Source organism: Megascapheus bottae, chromosome 20 (assembly GCF_031878675.1).
Source record: "Megascapheus bottae isolate mThoBot1 chromosome 20, mThoBot2.hap1, whole genome shotgun sequence".
NCBI lineage: Eukaryota > Metazoa > Chordata > Mammalia > Rodentia > Geomyidae > Megascapheus > Megascapheus bottae.
This window is the reverse complement of record NC_143528.1, coordinates 20,340,783-20,358,465: the sequence shown is the minus strand read 5'-3', so window position 1 is coordinate 20,358,465 and position 17,683 is coordinate 20,340,783. Positions and strand designations below refer to the sequence as shown.

General features: G+C 39.5%; 1 protein-coding gene across 1 annotated transcript in view; it reads right to left on the bottom strand.

Moving 5' to 3' along the window:
• Irf2 (interferon regulatory factor 2) overlaps positions 1-17,683 on the bottom strand; it is a 116,069-nt gene extending 98,386 nt beyond the window's left edge. Inside the window, exons 1-2 of the mRNA XM_090354140.1 lie at positions 17,568-17,683; positions 10,985-11,056 (exon numbers count right to left, since the gene is read on the bottom strand). The gene's annotated coding sequence lies outside the window, so the exon portion shown is untranslated. The remainder of the gene's footprint in view (positions 1-10,984; positions 11,057-17,567) is intronic.

Here is a 17,683-nt window from a genome sequence, read left to right as displayed (position 1 = left end):
TCTACCACCCAGCCACATTCCCAGCTCTATCATAGGCCATGTTTGAAGAAATCATGAATAATTAATATATAACCTTGTACAACTAGTATTTTCTTTTTTTTTTTTTTTTTGCCCGTCCTGGGCTTGAGCTCAGGGCCTGAGCACTGTCCTTGGACTTTCTCAAGGCTAGAGCTCTACCACTTGAGCCTCAGCACCACTTCCAGCTTTTTTCTATGTATGTGGTACCGAGGAATCGAACCCGGGTCTTCATGCATGCTAGGCAAGCACTTTAACCACTAGGCCAAACTCCTGGTCCCACAACTAGTATTTTCATCTTAGGGCTAATTCAATGGCACAAAACCACACTGCAGCAAGAGGCCTTATAGGTCACACTAATCATTAATCCATCTTCTATTTCTTCTACTACTTTTGAAGTCTTTTACCTTTCATATCATAGTGTTCACCAATGAGTACTGGTTCTTTTTGGAAAGGGACAAAAGTACAATCCTTTTGGTGCAGAGGTTAGCCACATGACCTTTCTGACCCCTAGAGTCCCCATCATAAAATGACAGTCTCTTTAGTCAGCTTATAAGATTACTGTGAGGTTCAAATCAAATAACTTAGGTAAGAACACTGTGAAGGGATTACCAATCTGCCCAAATGTACTGGAAATACACAAATAATTTGCAGTTGAAAATTGGGCACTCACTTTCAGTCATTTAAATGTCTCTTTTGTTCCTTCCTGGCATCTTATGTCAGGTGTAGGAATCTCAGGGGAAAGGATTTTGGTTTTGCTGAGCAAGAAAATTGTGCCTTCAAGGTCCTTAGGATATAATTAATTTGGTTTTCCTGTGCTCTAAGATTTAAATTTTGTTTGAAATTGTTATGGCTTTTATCTTTTCAGCCATTTTGATGTTGATGTAGAAAAGTTCAGTGGGGATGAATGTTCTAAAATATATATTACTTCATTTAATAAACATCTTTATAACTAGAGTTACATTTTGTCATGTGCTGAGCATTTTGGATAGCAAGAGAAGACGGATGGCAAGCAAACCCTGTGTTTGCTTGGAGTAGAAAATTGAGAGATCCAGATAAATAAAGTTCATTAGAGATTTCATATGGAATGAGTCTAGGATGTAGGCAAAATTTCCCCTGTGGTTTAGCAGGATGGCTTTGTCCTGGTGTATAGCATTTCAGAGACCCTGTTTCTGGGTGCCAGTTTCCCCCATTCAAGGATGCTTTTGCAGCTGCACTAAGGTGTAGGGATTTCATCTTCTGTAATAACCTGCAGCTGTATCACCACTCCATGCATGAAGTTGAATATTATACACCACCCCTGGAGTTGCTTCAGACCCAAAGCAAACTATTTCCAACTTTTCAGGATCAGTGAAGGGCCACCTTTCAGTGGAATTTAAAATATTTCTCCAATTAAGTTCCAGACATACAGAGTCGGTTTTGACTATGAGAAGAAAGGGACAGCCAGTTTAGCAGAGTTAGTCTTTAAAATATTGGCTACCTAGGGATTGAGAAGCTAGCCCTCTGTCTGCTTACCAAAAGAAACACCTGCATTCAGGAGCCAGAGGGCAAACTCTGCCTTCCCTGAAGGCGAAAGGAGACAGGAAAATCTCTGGATTTTCCAAGGCTGTTAGCAAATACTGAAGATCTAAGAAACACATGCCTAAGGTCTACGAAGTCATGGACAGTGTCAGTGGAGGGAATGGATTAATGAATACCCTAGTATTTATAATGTTTCTGTCTTAAATAGGATTTTCTTTACAAATCCCAGTCAGGGAGTTCGAGCTGTTCTCTATAATTCTAAAAATACTTGTCTGTGGAGTTGTAGAACAACACCCATTATGGGAGGAGGGGCTACATCTGCATTGCTAAATCTGGCTTGGCATTTGATATGACAAGGGAGGGACTAGCCAAATTTCTTCTTTCTACCCATGCATTTCAGGAACAGCCTCTGGTTAGACCTGGTGCATTGTTAATGCCTCCCCTTTTCCCCTCTTGTCTAGTTAGCTGGAATTGATAGCACTAGAATTAAGCCACATTCCATATACTTGTGCCTGTGATCTATAAGTGCTGAACCGTGGTATTTTGGAGGACTATTTGAGCAATGATTATAGATACTACAGAAATAGGAAAAGACTGCCATTTTTCCACTAGGTATTCAGATCCTCCAAGTCTTACCTTTGTTTCTGTGAGTGTTGTACTGGAACTCAGTAGTGAGAAACAGAGAAGCCACATTTTGAGAGGTCCAATAACAAGTCTTTAGTGGAAAAGCAGATTGCACGTGGACTCTTGTCACAAAGACCTGCAGTTCCTCAAAGCTGAGCCATGTAAGCAGGAGAGGAAAGGAAGAGCAGAAAAACAATACCAACACATCCGATCAGCATTCACCAATGGACAGCTGAAGTAGGACAGCAGGATGACAGGAGGACAGCCAGGAGACAGGAAACACTAGATAGAAGGCATGGCATCCTGGTGCCTGAGCTGGTGGTTTGTGCCTAAGTAGGATCAGATCAGGGGGCAGGATCACAGGGAGCTTGAGAGTTTATGATCCAAGACTGGCAAGTCCAATAATCTATTATCCAAGTCCCTGCCCCTACCTCGAGGGGAGGGGATGCCCATCACTTGGGAGGTGGGGCTTCCCTACCTCTCCCATGAAGACAAGATGGCACCATTTAAACCCAATCCCCTGTCATCTACAACATGGCCAAGAAGGCACCAGTTAGACCCACTATCCTTACATCATTAGTAAAGACTAGAAACTGAATGTCGAGGTTTTATGCCATTGGTTGTCATAGATAAACATTTAATTTTTTCTTCTGCAAGATAAAATAAAACTGGAAACTTTAAGAAAACTACATTCCATGGAACCAACATATTCTTTTTTTTTTTTTGCCAGTCCTGGGCTTGAGCTCAGGATCTGAGCGCTGTCCTTGGACTTTCTCAAGGCTAGAGCTCTACCACTTGAGCCTCAGCACCACTTTCGGCTTTTTTCTATGTATGTGGTGCTGAGGAATTGAACCTGGGTCTTCGTGCATGCTAGGCAAGCACTCTACCACTAGGCCAAACTCCCAGCCCGGAACCAACATATTCTTGACTTAGGTGACCTTTGAGGGAAAGAATAGAAAAGCAAACTAGAGGACTTGGTGCATAAACATACTGTAGCTAACTCCTTTCTTGATCCTTGTCCCAATTCTGAGATCTTTACTTAGAAACACAGTAGTCTATCATGCTGTAATCCTCATGGGTAGTACATTGTATTCATGACATAGCAAATTTTCTGGGCTTTCCAAGGGAAATACTCTCAAGGGATGTAATAGATACAGCATCTCTCTATATTCAGTTGTGCTGAGCAACCTAAGGGCTTCATGGTTTTGAAACCTGTAGACATTTCTGAGAGCAGGACACCGAGATCTGAACTGAGACCTGTAATTCAGAGGGATCTGCAGAGAATTCTTGTCTCACTACACTTGCCTAAGAGCTAAGGTTTTTCTCTCTCCTTTTTGTGGGGTGGGGTGGGGGTCATGGGGCTTGAACTCTGGGCTTGGGCACTGTTCCTGAGCTCCTCAGCTCAAGGCTAGTGCCCGACCCCTGGGCCTGGGCATTGTCCCTGAGATCTTCAGCTCAAGGCTACCACCCTATCCCTTGAGCCTCAGCCCCACTTCCCACTTTCTAGTGGTTAATTGGAGATAAGAGACTCGTGGTCTTTAGTGCCCTGACTGGCTTTGTACCTCAATCCTCAGATCTCAGCCTCCTGAGTAGCTAGGATTACAGGCCATTGTGCCCGTCTTCTCTTTCTTTCTTTCTTTCTTTCTTTCTTTCTTTCTTTCTTTCTTTCTTTCTTCCTTTCTTTTTTCTCTCTCTTTCTTCCTTCCCTTCTTCCCTCCCTTTCTTCCTTCCTTTTTTCCTTCCTTCCTTCCTTTCTTCTTTCCTTCCTTCCTTCCTTCCTTCCTTCCTTCCTTCCTTCCTTCCTTCCTTCCTTCCTTCCTTTCAGTTCTAGGATTGAACTCAGGGCTTGGACACTGTTCTTGAGCTTTCTCAAAGCTAATGTTCCACCACTTGAGTCGTAGCACCATTTCTGGCTTTTCCTGTGTATGTGGCACTGAGAAATATAATCCAGAGCTTCGTGCATGCTAGGCAAGCACTCTACCACTATGCCACACTCCCAGCCCCACTGAAGTCTTCTAATACATTCCTTCAACCACGAGAGGAATGATAACCTGGGGTCCTTGTTAAATACACTGAGGGGATAAAAGAGATGAGGCCATGGAGAGGGATGGGAGGACATAGTCTCAACTCCTCTTAATTGGAGAACCTCACCAAGATCACAGGCCACGAAGTATTCTAGGGGGCTCTGAAATCTAGGGGTTTCTCTGGATATCTCCTGCCTAAAGATGTGCCCCGTTTACTGAATGATAGACCTAAACTGCAGCTATTGACCTTTCCCCCACATCTCTGACATCTCTGAGCTTCTTTCCACTGAATTCACTAGTCTTGGTGGGCAACAAGTGAAACTTAACCATCGTATACACTTCCCCCCGCATTTTTTTTAGTTTTTTAGTTTTTTTTTTTTACCGTGAACTCTTCCTATTACATGTCAGTGGGTGGTACATAACTGTACGTGTGAACTTTTGTTTTCCTAAGTTGAGAAAAACGATGAGGCATTAAGAATGTCCTTCTTTTGAAAGTTGCAGTATCATCAGACCCTGAGTGGAGAGTTTCACTCAGTTAGCTGTTGTTCCTCTCCTGTGAGCTAACGCTGAGAGCCAGTCCTTGATAATTATCCAAGAGTAGAACCAACATACTAAGTGCAGCTTCTAAAAGTAGAATTTCCTATCCAGGACTTTCCAATCCATTCCTAACCTATCCCACTGAGAGGCACATGGACAGATTCACTTTGCTAAAATTGCCAAGCTAGGGGCCTCAGCTGGCCAGGCTGAGCTGTTTCTGAAACTCAGAGCAGCTATGACTCATCCCTCCTACAGTCCGTTAGCTTCCCACTCCCCTCTAGACCAGCTACTTCTCTCACTCTGACTCCAACAAACCCACTTATTTTCAAATTTGCTCAATAAGTACGACATTCAAACCTAACCTGCTCCATGCACAGGATGCTGAGAAAATAGCCAGTAAGAATCCAGGGTCCACAGGAGAAATAATGATCACCAACTGAGTGTGGTTTGTTTGCTTCCATTTGGATGCTGAGAAATAACTGCTAAAAGGAGTCAACAGCAAGTTTTAGGACGTGTGCCATCCTGCCCAATTGAGTTCTGGAAATCTAGTCATCCTCACTGGTGGTTTGCAGGAAGTCACACCACATTTTAATTGAATACACAGGTTCCTGCATGATTATGAGCGTAATGCTTTGATGCCCAGGCAAAATTGAGCAGCTAACAATGGACTTAAATGGCTTTCTGCCATAAAGCAAAGATGCTGGAGCTTTATTCCTTCTGTGATACCTTCAGGCTCTGTTGCCAAAGTCACAACAGGAAAACTCAAAAAATTCAATTTTCAGAGAAATTGCAGGTCTTTCCTGGATATTTTCAACCACCAGCATGATTTAAATATATATGTGTGTATCTATCTATCTATCTATCTATCTATCTATCTATCTATCTATCTATCTGTATACATATATACATGTCTGAGTAAGAGAAGATTTAACTTCCTGGAAGAAATGCAAGACAAAAGCAGCAATTTGGTATACCTGCTGAACCAAGTAGTCAAGAAGTACCAACTTCTCCAACTTGAAGGGATAAAGTCTGTTGCCTATACTCACCTGAACCAGAGCTCCAGATGTCTTCAATACTTTGGAAAAAGAAGTATTCAACAGATCTGTTCACCAAATAAAAAATTGTTGAGTGCCTTCCATGTTTCGAGCATTGACACACAGGGAGCTATAATAATAGGAACCCTGTAGGAATTAATTTCAGTATGCTTCTCAGAATTCAATGATGCTCAGAGTCTCCTCCACAGAATTCTGTAGCATTTGCATATTACATATGCACAATATCCCCTGTACTTTAAATCGTGTTTTAATTAATTATATTATACAATTAGTTTCTTTGTCTTTTTAAATTGTATTATTAAATTAGCTGCACAGGGTTAATAATGTGGCTTAGTGGTAGAGTGCTTGCCTAGCATGCATGAAACACTAGGTTCGATTCCTCAGTACAATACAAACAGGAAAAAAAAAAAAACACTGGAAGTGACACTGAGGCTCAAGTGTAGAGTAATAGCCTGGAGAAAAAGAAGCTCAGGGACAGTGCCCAGGTCTTGACTTTAAGCCACACAACTGGCAAAAAAAAAAATAGTTGCACAAAAATTTACATTTGTAGAAGTCAGCTTTTGAGTATAGTGCATCTTGTTTACTTTTGACATAAATAATAAAATCACATAAATGATAAAAATCAGTTCACTGATTTTCATTTTAAAAAGCTCTCTAGTGCTGAGTGTTTCATGCCTATAATCGTAGCTACTCAGGAGACTTAGACCTGAGGATTGTAGTTTGAAGCCAGCCCAGGCCTCAAAGTCCATGAGCCTCTTACCATCAATAAACTACAAAATAAGACAAAGAAGTAGAACTAAGGTTCAAGTGGTAGTTGGCCAGCCTTGAGTAAAAAAGATCAGGAACAGTGTTCAGGCTGTGAATTCAAGCCCCAAGATGTGTAATTACTTTTTTCCCATAATGTCTTTGTTTTGTTTTGGTATTTGGATATTGTCAGCCCATTTTTTGGAAGAGTTTGTATGTAATAGATACAATTCTCATTAATATTTGGTTAAACCCACCATTCAATTCATCTGGATCTGAAGCATTTTTGTGAAAAGGTTTTTAACTACACAACCAGTAAATTTGATTCAGCTCTTTAATGTAAGTTGCCAAGGCTATTTCTTCTCGAATAAGCATTAGAAGTTTCTTCCAAGTATAATGTTCATTTTATCTAAGTCATCAAATTTATTGGCATAAACTTGATAACAGTAGTTTGTTATAGTAACTGTAGACTGGTTGTAGTACTTCTCTTTGGATATTTCTGTCTTTTTTGTTCTTCATCAGTCTAGAAAGAAGTTTATATTGTGTTTTGATTTGTTTTGTTTTGCTTTGTTTTTTTTTTTTTTGCCAGTCCTGGGACTTGAATTCAGGGCTTGAGTACTCTCCTTGGGCTCTACCACTTGAGCCACAGCACCACTTCTGGCTTCACAGCACTCTACCACTAGGCCAAATTCCTGGCTCCTCTTGTTTTATTTTAATCAGTTCAAATGTAAGGCTTTACGACCTAATATTTATAGAATCTTGGATAAGTCACTCAGCCAATGACAGCTCAGTTTTTGTTGTTGTTTTGTGCCTTTCATTCACCTCCCAAATACATTATTTTCTTTCTCTAAGTACTTTTCTATCCTTCCCACTGTAAATCACACTAGTTGCAACAAGCAGGTGAGACCTTGTGACTATGCTACCTTTTCTTTCCATTAGGCATTAACTTAATCTCTTCAAATCAAACAGGGACAAGGAAGTATTTACATCTAACTCCAAAGTCCATCATCTTTGCAAGTTCCATGAAGGTAAACATAAGCACAGTTGTCTCAAACTATGGATCAACGAACTGTAGATCTTTGGCTCTAAGTGATTATTGGGGCCCAGGGGCTTTTGTGTGGTGGCAGAATTGTTCAGTAGGTTACTTACTTGTGGTGGCTTCCATGAAATTACACATCCTAAAATTCACAGGATGCATAGAATCCCCAAAGGTTGTTTCACAATTGGATCGTTAAAACAAAAACAACAACAACAAAAAAGAAACAGCTGTTTTGATACTTAGAAATTGTATCCTATACAATGTGAGTAAAATTGAAGACAGTCCCAATATTTAAATGTAAATAAAATCAAGGCTGTCTTCCTCCCAGATCATCCGTACGGAGCCTGCTGCCTAAGTACAGCTTCTTGTTACCTTCTGGAACATCTGTCTTTCCTTCCACCCTAGTCCACAAGCAGGAGATCCAGGCTGAGGGTGCCTGCTATACAACTGCATAGGCTCTGCTCCTGGCAGCATCCAGGCCCACTGACCCTGCATGTCTGAATGGGAGAGCTCTCACATTTAAAAACTATTGCCAGATGTATTTATCAGAATTCATTTTCTCAGCATGAGATTTTGCTTCCAGGTAATTGTCATCCTAGAAAGGATCCGATAAGCCTATGTTCACTATGTGGAGGTGTTAATAGCCAGGGATGACGAGAATGACAGAAAAACCAATTCTGAATGGACAGATAATTGGGTAGTTTGGGGGGCAGGGAGGCATTCTGAACAACATTGAACTATTCTTTCTATTTTATCCATTTATTTATTTACATATACATATTTATGTATATATACATATATATGTACATGATAGATGCCGCTTCAGAATTAAGGGAATGACATTGTCGAAAAAGAAATGTATGCAGGGGCCGGGAGTCTGGCCTAGTGGTAGAGTGCTTGCCTAGCATTCACGAAGACCCAGGTTCGATTCCTCGGTACCACATACTTAGAAAAAGCCGGAAGTGGTGCTAAGGCTCAAGTGGTAGAGCTCTAGCCTTGAGAAAAATCCAAGGACAGTGCTCAGGCCCTGAGCCTAAGCCCAGGACTGGCCAAAAAAAAAAAAAAAAAGAAATGTATGCATTACCTGACTTATGTAATCCCTCTGCACATCATTTTTATAATAACAATAAAAATATTTTTAAGTTCTCAAAATTGTAAAGGAGACTGGGGGCAGGGCAGGAGGGAGTAAAAGAACTCAAGAACTCTGCTTTCAGTTCAATTTTTAGTGCTTGCAAAAATACTCTAAAACTGAAGTCTATGTTTTAGTATTTTTCTTTAGTTTTCAGTCTTCTTAGTGTATATGCTACATGGTAATTCTTTAGCTAGCCTGTGACTCTATTATTTATTTAGTAGAGTAATAATCAAATAGCAACATTGTGAAAGTGCATCATGTGACAAGCAGTGTTCTGAGTGTCATATATATACTTCCACATTTAAATCTGCAAGGATCCAATTTCACAGATGAGAGAATGGAGGAGAAAAAGGACAAAGCAATGTGCTGTGAGAGACTCTGGTGGAGATGGATCTTGCTGCCCAGATGTGGCCACAGACCACTGTTGTCAGCCTCGGAGCCCTTTAGACAAAGATCAAGCCCTTCCCAGGCCAGCACAGAGCAGGTTACTGACTGGGCTCTAGGCTGGCTGAAGCTTTTCAGTCTCACATCTCACTTCTAGCTCTTTCTCTGGCCTGACCTACTTCTGCGCCTTCTTTCATAAGTCCTGGTCTTTAGTATCCTGAACTCCACACTCTCTCTTAGCATTGGCTTCCAGAAGACCCAGACTAAGCTCTTGCTAGCATCACACAGCAGAACGTCTGATGCCCCTAAGCAGAGTGCATGATATACTCTCTCTAAAAATAAAACAAATGTTGAATTCTCCTATAGCAATGATTGAAACTATTGCCAAGGAAAATCTGAAATTTTGTCCTTAATTTTTATTAGCTTTATCAAGCTATTCATATCCTCTAAAATCTGCCTGTTCAATATCCACATACAGTTCAGAATATACTTTGAGCATATTTACAATATCACATAACTAGTTTCACTATAGAAGTCCAGAACATTTCAACATTCCAATCACTTCTCATTTGTCTTCATTTCATTCATGCACTTAATCCATTCTTGCCAGTTATGAAATGTATCCCAGTGATCAAAGATACAGAGTCTCCTAAAATATATCCAAGTTCTTGTTTGCTACTCTCACTTCTCACTTTAGAATTTGTTCTAAAATATATGGCAAAAGAAGAGGAAAGGAGAATTAACTCCTTTTATGCATCATAGTTCATAAAACAAAAACAAAAAGCAAGAAGCTACCTAGAAAGTTTTTTCCACTGTGGTTGTCTGGCTAACGAAATCACTAACACTATTTACAAAATACAGTAGTATGCATCCATTACAGACTAAAAACCAACAAGGAATGTGTCTGTTGTAACCTGAAGTATAAAAACAGAACATAAAATTACAACTAAGACTACGTAAACTATGAACATATAGATAAGGATCGAAAGGGGATAAAGAGAAATAAAAAAAACAGTTGCTGCAACAGGATGTTGGAGCTGTGAAATCTTTTCATTCTGCTGAGCTATTTTATTATTGTCAAAATGCAGTCTTTACAATCAATCAGAATTGGAGGGAAGTATGCACCTATCCACTTTTTTTTTTTTTGCCAGTCTTGGGCTTGAGCTCAGGGCCTGAGCGCTGTCCTTGGACTTTCTCAAGGCTAGAGCTCTACCACTTGAGCCTCAGCACCACTTCCAGCTTTTTTTTTCTATATTTGTGGTACCGAGGAATTGAACTTGGGTCTTCATGTATGCTAGGCTAGCACCCTACCACTAGGCTAACTCCTGGCCCTAAGGCAATCACTTTTTTTTTTTTTTTTTGGCCAGTTCTGGGGCTTGAACTCAGGGCATGAGCATTATCCTAGGGCTCTACCACTTGAGCCACAGCACCACATCTGGCTTTTTCTATGTATGTGGTACCGAGGAATCAAACCTGGGTCTTCATGCATGCTAGGCAAGCACTCAACCACTGCACCTACCTACTTTTAACCATAAATCTCTCATGTGTAGTGATATAGAATAATTCTTGTCAAGAGTGAGGACCTTGAAGTCACTAAGACTTTAGATTTTCACTCAGTGATATTTCTGAGATATGATGCTGGGGTATAACTCCGTAAGGTTTATTTTCTGCAGCTATGAGTTCACAAGGGCTAATCACACCGTCTACCTCAGAGAGCAATAGTGAAGATGGAGATAGTGGGGCGTAGCCACACTCCATAAATAATTTCTTCTTGTTGTGTAGATAATGGTGGTGAGAGGAATGGTTGTGGTAATGACAAGAGACAGAAGTTGTTCATGAGAATACCACAAACAGTGAAATACACTGAAAATACAGATTTACATGGGATGCACAGGCGGACTTCCATTACCTGTAGCAGTCATTCCAATTCCGGACCATTGCTTCAAAGGAAAGTTGGAGTTGGGGCATTATCTCTTCTCAGCTGAAAAATACAGAGAGACCAAAACCTGTTGAAAACTCAAGCTGACTTTTCATGACTCATTTTATTGACAAATAAAAGACCTATTAACTCTCCTTGTCATTTTTTATATCATCATTAGTAACAAAGACCCAGTGTGTCTTATGAAGTAAACCTAGTCACATTTTTGTCTTTCCTCCTGTTATGGATGAGCCTCAAAGAGTCCAATTCTTTCCCTGCTCATAGGATTCCAACTGAGTCCACTCTGGGACTCTTAAGTTAGTTCCTTCAACTTTCAAATTAGTTTGTCCTCTTCTGTCTCCAGGTATAGTCCATTTCTCCATGAAAAAAAAATAGAAGAATGCTGAAAATGATTGAAGTTGTTGAAACTATTGTACATGTTATTACTCTCATTTCATTTTTTAAAATTAAGAATATTGAGCTTAAAACTGGTATTCAGTAAGTCATGCATTTCTTTTTTATTAAATTATTATTTTATTTATTTATTTATTTATTTTGCCTGTCCTGGAGCTTGAACTCAAGGCCTGTGCACTATTCTTGGGTTTCCTCAAGGCTAGCACTCTACCACTTGAGCCACAGCACCACTTGTGGCTTTTCTATGTATGTGGTACCTAGGAATTGAACTCAGGTCTTTATGCATGCCAGGCATGCACTCTACCACTAGGCCAAACTCTCAGCTCCTTTATTATCTTCTTAAAATTCTATTCTTATTGTCTTGAGTTGTGAAAAGTCACTGTATGAGGACAAAGAATCTTGATCAATGTCGCCCCTTTCATTCTTTCATTCTTCTCCCCATCCTTCTCAACCCTACCCATCCCATCAGTATCCAAAATTTATAGTTCATACATTGAATGCTACAACTGCACTCACCCTCCTTTTTTTTTTTTTTTTTTTTTTTTTGCCAGTCCTGGGCTTGAGCTCAGGGCCTGAGTACTGTCCTTGGACTTTCTCAAGGCTAGCGCTCTACCACTTGAGCCTCAGCACCACTTCCGGCTTTTTTCTATGTATGTGGTACTGAGGAATCGAACCCGGGTCTTCATGCATGCTAGGCAAGCACTTTAACCACTAGGCCAAACTCCCAGCCCTGCACTCACCCTCTTATCCACCCGCCTTCCTGCTGACTGCTCTCACACAGGTCTCTAGGACCAGCTTCCTGGTATTCCTTCTGTAAGAGTGTGAGTTCTTTGTTCTAAGGAGTTACATCATTTGAATTCTCAGGGGCATATTTAGATAAGATTAAGTATAGTAAGCCATATACATCATACTATAATAAGTATTAGCACATGAAACCATTACCATATTTAAAATAATGAATATATATATATAAACATTTTTCTTGTAGTTTGTCTAGTTCCCCTTTGCTGCTCTTATTGTCTTCTGTTTTTGTTTATGTTTTGGCAAGGATTTATTTTACTATAAAAGGAAAAACAAGGGAAAATGGAAACATTGCCTGCTCTGTATTAAAGAAATGAGAGTTCGAGACTACTCTAGTGCCGGATGTTGTAAACCTAGCTACTTAAGAGGCTGAGATCTGAGGTTTGCAGTTTGAAGCCAGCCCAAGCAGAAAAGTCCCCGTGAGATTCTTATTTCCAATTAACCACTAAAACAACAACAACAACAAAACCGCAGTGGAGCTGTGGATAAAAATGGTGGAGTGCAGGCCAAGAGCATGGCCTAGTGGTAGCGTGCTTGCCTAGCATGCATGAAGGCCTGCGTTTGATTCCCAGAAGCACATACACAGAAAAAGCTGGAAGTGGCGCTGTAACTCAAGTGGCAGAGTGCTAGCTTTGAGCAAAAAAATGTCCAAGGACAGTGACCAGGCCCTGAGTTCAAGCCCCAAGACTGGCAAAAAAAAAAAAAATGGTAGAGCACTAACCTGAGCAAAAGAGCTCAGGGACAGCACCCAGGCCCTGAGTGCAAGCCTCACAACTGATTTTTAAAAAAATCCCACTCTTCTGTTTTACCTCTCGGCAACCACTGATTTAGTTTGTTGGTCTGTTTGTTGATATATATCACATTGTAATATATTGCAATGTATTTTCACATTGCATAATACTTTCATATATTTTCATTCTCCAGATTTTGTGTTAGATGGGGTTTCTTTATGTTAACCAGGCTAGTCCTGAATTAAGCAATACTGCCTGGAACTATAGGTATACATCATTGTGCCCGGCTCTTTTTCTGAAGTTTTTTAGATTAGTCATTCAGTGTGTACTGTTCTTTTTGTCTGGCTTCTTTCACCTAGTACAATAATCTTGGGATTCATTCATGTTGTAGCATGCACAAACTGTTTATTCTCCTTCATTGCTAAGTATTACTTACCCTACAGTTTGTTTATCCATTCACCTGTTGATAGGAACTTGGGTTATTTCCAGTTTGGGGCTATTGAAAGAAACTGCTATGAGGATTCATGTACAAGTCTTTCTATTGACATATGCTTCCATTTATCCAGAGAAAACAGCTAGAATAGAATGAATAGACCATATGGCAGGTGTACATTAAAATTTTTAAGGAGCAGAAAAGCTGTATTCCAGGATATTTGTATGATTTTATGTGCTTACCAGCAGTGTATGAATTCCAGATTCTTCACATCCTAATCAACACTTGGCATACGGTCAAATTCTTTTTTTAAAAAAGCTATTCCAATGGGCATGGTTTCTCCTTGTGCTTTTAATTTGCATTTTCTTACTGGCTAATGAAGTTGAGCATTTTTTCATGTGCTTACTTGCTCTTTATGTACTTTTTTTTGATAAAGTGTCTATTCATGTCTTTTGCCCATTTTTTTATTTTTACTATATCCTGGATACAATTCTTTTATTAGATTATGAGTTTCAAATATTTGCTTCTAGTCTTATTATGTTGTCTCTCCAATCTGGTCTTTTTAAAAGCCAAAGTTACTTTTGGAAAGTCTAATTTATCACTTTTTATGCTTTTGGTTGTGTAGCCAAGAAATCTTTTCCAGGCAAATGTCATAATTATCTATTGCAGCATATTTTCTTTTAGAAGTTTCACAGTTATCTGGTTTACATTTAAGATTATAATTCACAGCTGGGCGTGGTGGCTCATGCCTGTAATCCTAGGTACTCAGGAGGCTGAGATCTGAGGATCATGGTTCACTAAAGACCTGGAGACTCTAATCTACAGTTAATCACTAGAAAACCGGAAGTGGGGCTGTGGCTCCAGGGGTAGGACAGTAGTCTTGAGCTGAAGATCTCAGGGACAATGTCCAGGCCCAGAGATAGGGTGGTAGCCTTACGCTGAAGAGCTCAAGGACAGTGCCCAGGTCCAGAGTTCAAGCCCCATGACCCACCCCCCACATACACAAAAATTATAATTCACATGAGGTAATTTTTATATAGTGTGTAAAGCACAGATCCAACATTTTTTCAGTATTTGGATATCCAATTGCTTCAGTATCATTGACTAAAAAGACTACTTTCTCTACAGAATTATCTGTGCACTTTTGTCAAAATTCAGTTTCCACATATATAGAATTATTTCTGGTCTCTCTATTCCACTGATCTACTTATTACTTTATAATAAGCCCCTAACTTTAAAAAAAAGTGTCCATTCATCTAAATCATTTCATTTTCATAAGAATTAGTTAATTCGTAATTTAGAATTAGTTCTTTCATTTTATTTACTTATTTATTGTGCTGTGTGATGGACTGAATTCAAGGGACATCCATGCCAGATCAACACATCACCAGCTCTCTACATTAATTTTAAGATATGTTACTAAGATTGTAAGTGGGATTGCGTTATTTCTGCACAGCAATACATTTAATGTAATCTTAACAACAGTGAGTTAAATACTTGTATGATCACAAAGAAGGCATCTTGCTCCATTCATTTAAGGTGTTTAATTTCTCAGTAGTGTCTTACAATTTTCTTTTACCAGTCCTGGAGAACTCAAGGCCTGAGCACTGTCCTTGGACTTTCTCAAGGCTAGAGCTCTACTACTTGAACCACAGTACCATTTCTAACTTTTTCTATGTATATGGTACTGAGGAATCAAACCTAGGTCTTCGTGCATGCTCAGCAAGTACTCTACCAGTAGGCCAAACTCCTGGCCCCTGCCTTGTAATTTTCTACGCAAAGTTTCTTCACGTTTGTCCAAATTAACCCTATAGTTTATATTTTTACACAATTATTTTTACATTTGGATTTCATATTTTTCATTGTTATGACAGAAGAAAAATTAAACATAATGTACAGAAGGGTTACAGTTATATAAGTGAAGTAAAGAAGACATTTCTCTTTAGACAATGTCACCCCCTTCCTTGCTCTATCACAATTTTTCCCTCCCATCCCTACTCATGACACTTTTTTTAAAATAAGGTTTGACTGTTACACAACAGAGCCCAACAGAAATAAAAAAAATAAACAAAAAACACAGCTCAGACAGTGGAAACTGTATATTTTTTCTCAATTTGCCTGGCACACCTTAAAATATGAAACATTTATAACTAGCTATAATCAGATACTACAGCAAATAGAATGAGCAGAAGAAAAACCTCAAACATAAGGACTTCATCTTTCTTCCACATGGAATTCATTTTTCTTCATGACAATGAGGGTTTCCTCATAAGGAATCATGATCAGGTCTGATATCATAGAATGACGAGGTTCAAAAAACTTCTATTTTATTTATTGATTGATTGTAGGTCGTGAGGCTTGAACTCTGGGCCTGAGTACTGTCCCTAAACTCTTCAACTCAAGGCTAGTGCTCTACCCCTTGAGCCATAGCGCCACTTTCAGTTTTCTGGTGGTTAACTGGAGATAAGAGTCTCAAGGACTTCCCTGCTCAGACTGGCTTTGAACTGTAATGCTCAGATGTCAGCCTCCTGAGTAGCTAGGATTACAGACATGAGCCACCAGCACCCAGCTAATACTTCTATTTTAGAATTTACATTTTTCTGAAAAATATATGACTTATGAATCAGGAAAAAACTGTTATAGACAAGTCTAATACTAAAAATTCTATTTCAACTTCAGAAATTTTTATCAATTTGTGAGCAGCAAGATATACATTAGGTTCAACATATATGTGGACTCTTGAATCTTTTAAAGATCCATTTACCTATTTGTGGTAAATGGATGTGTTGGAGCATCTCTTGTTCAAAGCAACAACCTCATAAGAAAAGAATTCCAGGAGCAGAACACAGAACTGTTTTTCTAATGAATCCGTAGGAAGACAATGAATGGAAGCTCTAACCCCAAACCAACTTCTTTGTGCTTGAAATGGAAGCTTAGGAAGCAAACTGAAAGGTTTGATATCAATTGCTCTGTTTTCTGGGTTGTATATGCTGAAAGATTTCCATTCTGTTTTGGGAAACCAACTCCAAAGTGAGGTATGGCATTACACTGTCTGGAAAAAAAAACTTGAATCCATATCATTTTTAGCAATGTCCACTTCACAGATTAGACTTTTAAATTCAATCATTTAACATTTAGTCCACCTCAGTGATTCTTACTAAAGCCTCTAGTTTAATATTGAACAGTAATATTAATGACAACTAATGCCTTTTCATAAATGCTCATTATGAGCTAGGCCCTTTGTTCTTCTACACACTGTCCACTGCTATAACTCCATATGGAGAGCATTAGCATTCCAATTTACGAAAGAAGAGTCTGAGACTCAAAATTAGGTAGTCTCTGTCCAAAGTCACATATTTAAGTAGGATGTGTGTGTGGATGTGTGTGTGGGTGTGTGTAAAAGGAACCAACACCCACTTCCATACACAATGTATACTGTTTTTTCATTAAATTCTTCCTTCTCATAGATATCAAACTGAAATTCCTTCCTTTTTCCCCTACAGTCTATGATCTTCCACCTTTCTCCTATCTCACTTTTTTTGAGGATTGGCAAGAAAACCTTACAATGAACTCCAGCCCTTCACACTCATTCAACAAGCATATACTGAATGCTCACTTCGATACTTTATTCAGTCATCTGTAAAGATTTAGAGATCCCACTGTGTGCTAGGTGACGAAATATGTACTAAGGACCCATCTGTGAACAACATAGACTGAAATCCTTTCTCTTGGGGAACTAAAAGCTGAAGTGTCAAAGACATGATAAACATAAATAACTACAATAAAGATAGCAAGAACCAAGAGAAGGCTAGGAGGGAGTTCATGTTTAATATGTCAACATGCCTTGACTTTAAATAAAGGAGACTCTACAGGCTATGGCCCCTTAGCTTATTTGCTCAAGGATGGTACTTAACCACTTGAGCCATAGCTCTACTTTTGGATTTTTTTTTCCTGTTTAATGAGGCCCTTAAATTTGTCTGTCAATGTCTCAGCCTAGTGAACAACTAGGATTATGGGCATGAACCACTGGCTCCCGGGTGAATCAGCTTTCTAAACTGCCCTTAACCTTCATCACACTTGACAGAGTAATGAGCAAAGGAGAACCACTCCGTGCTAGGCCTCTCTCACAGTTCTCAAAACCACGATCTGGGCACACAGAAACACTAAGCCGTTCTCCGCTGTGGCCTGCTGCTACCTGTTTTTTTCCCCTCTTCTCGCAAATGTATAGACGTCTTCCAACACTGTCCCAAATGGCGCTCTTAGCCCTACAGACGCAAGTTTTCCTTAAACTCCTTAGAGCCGGTAACCATC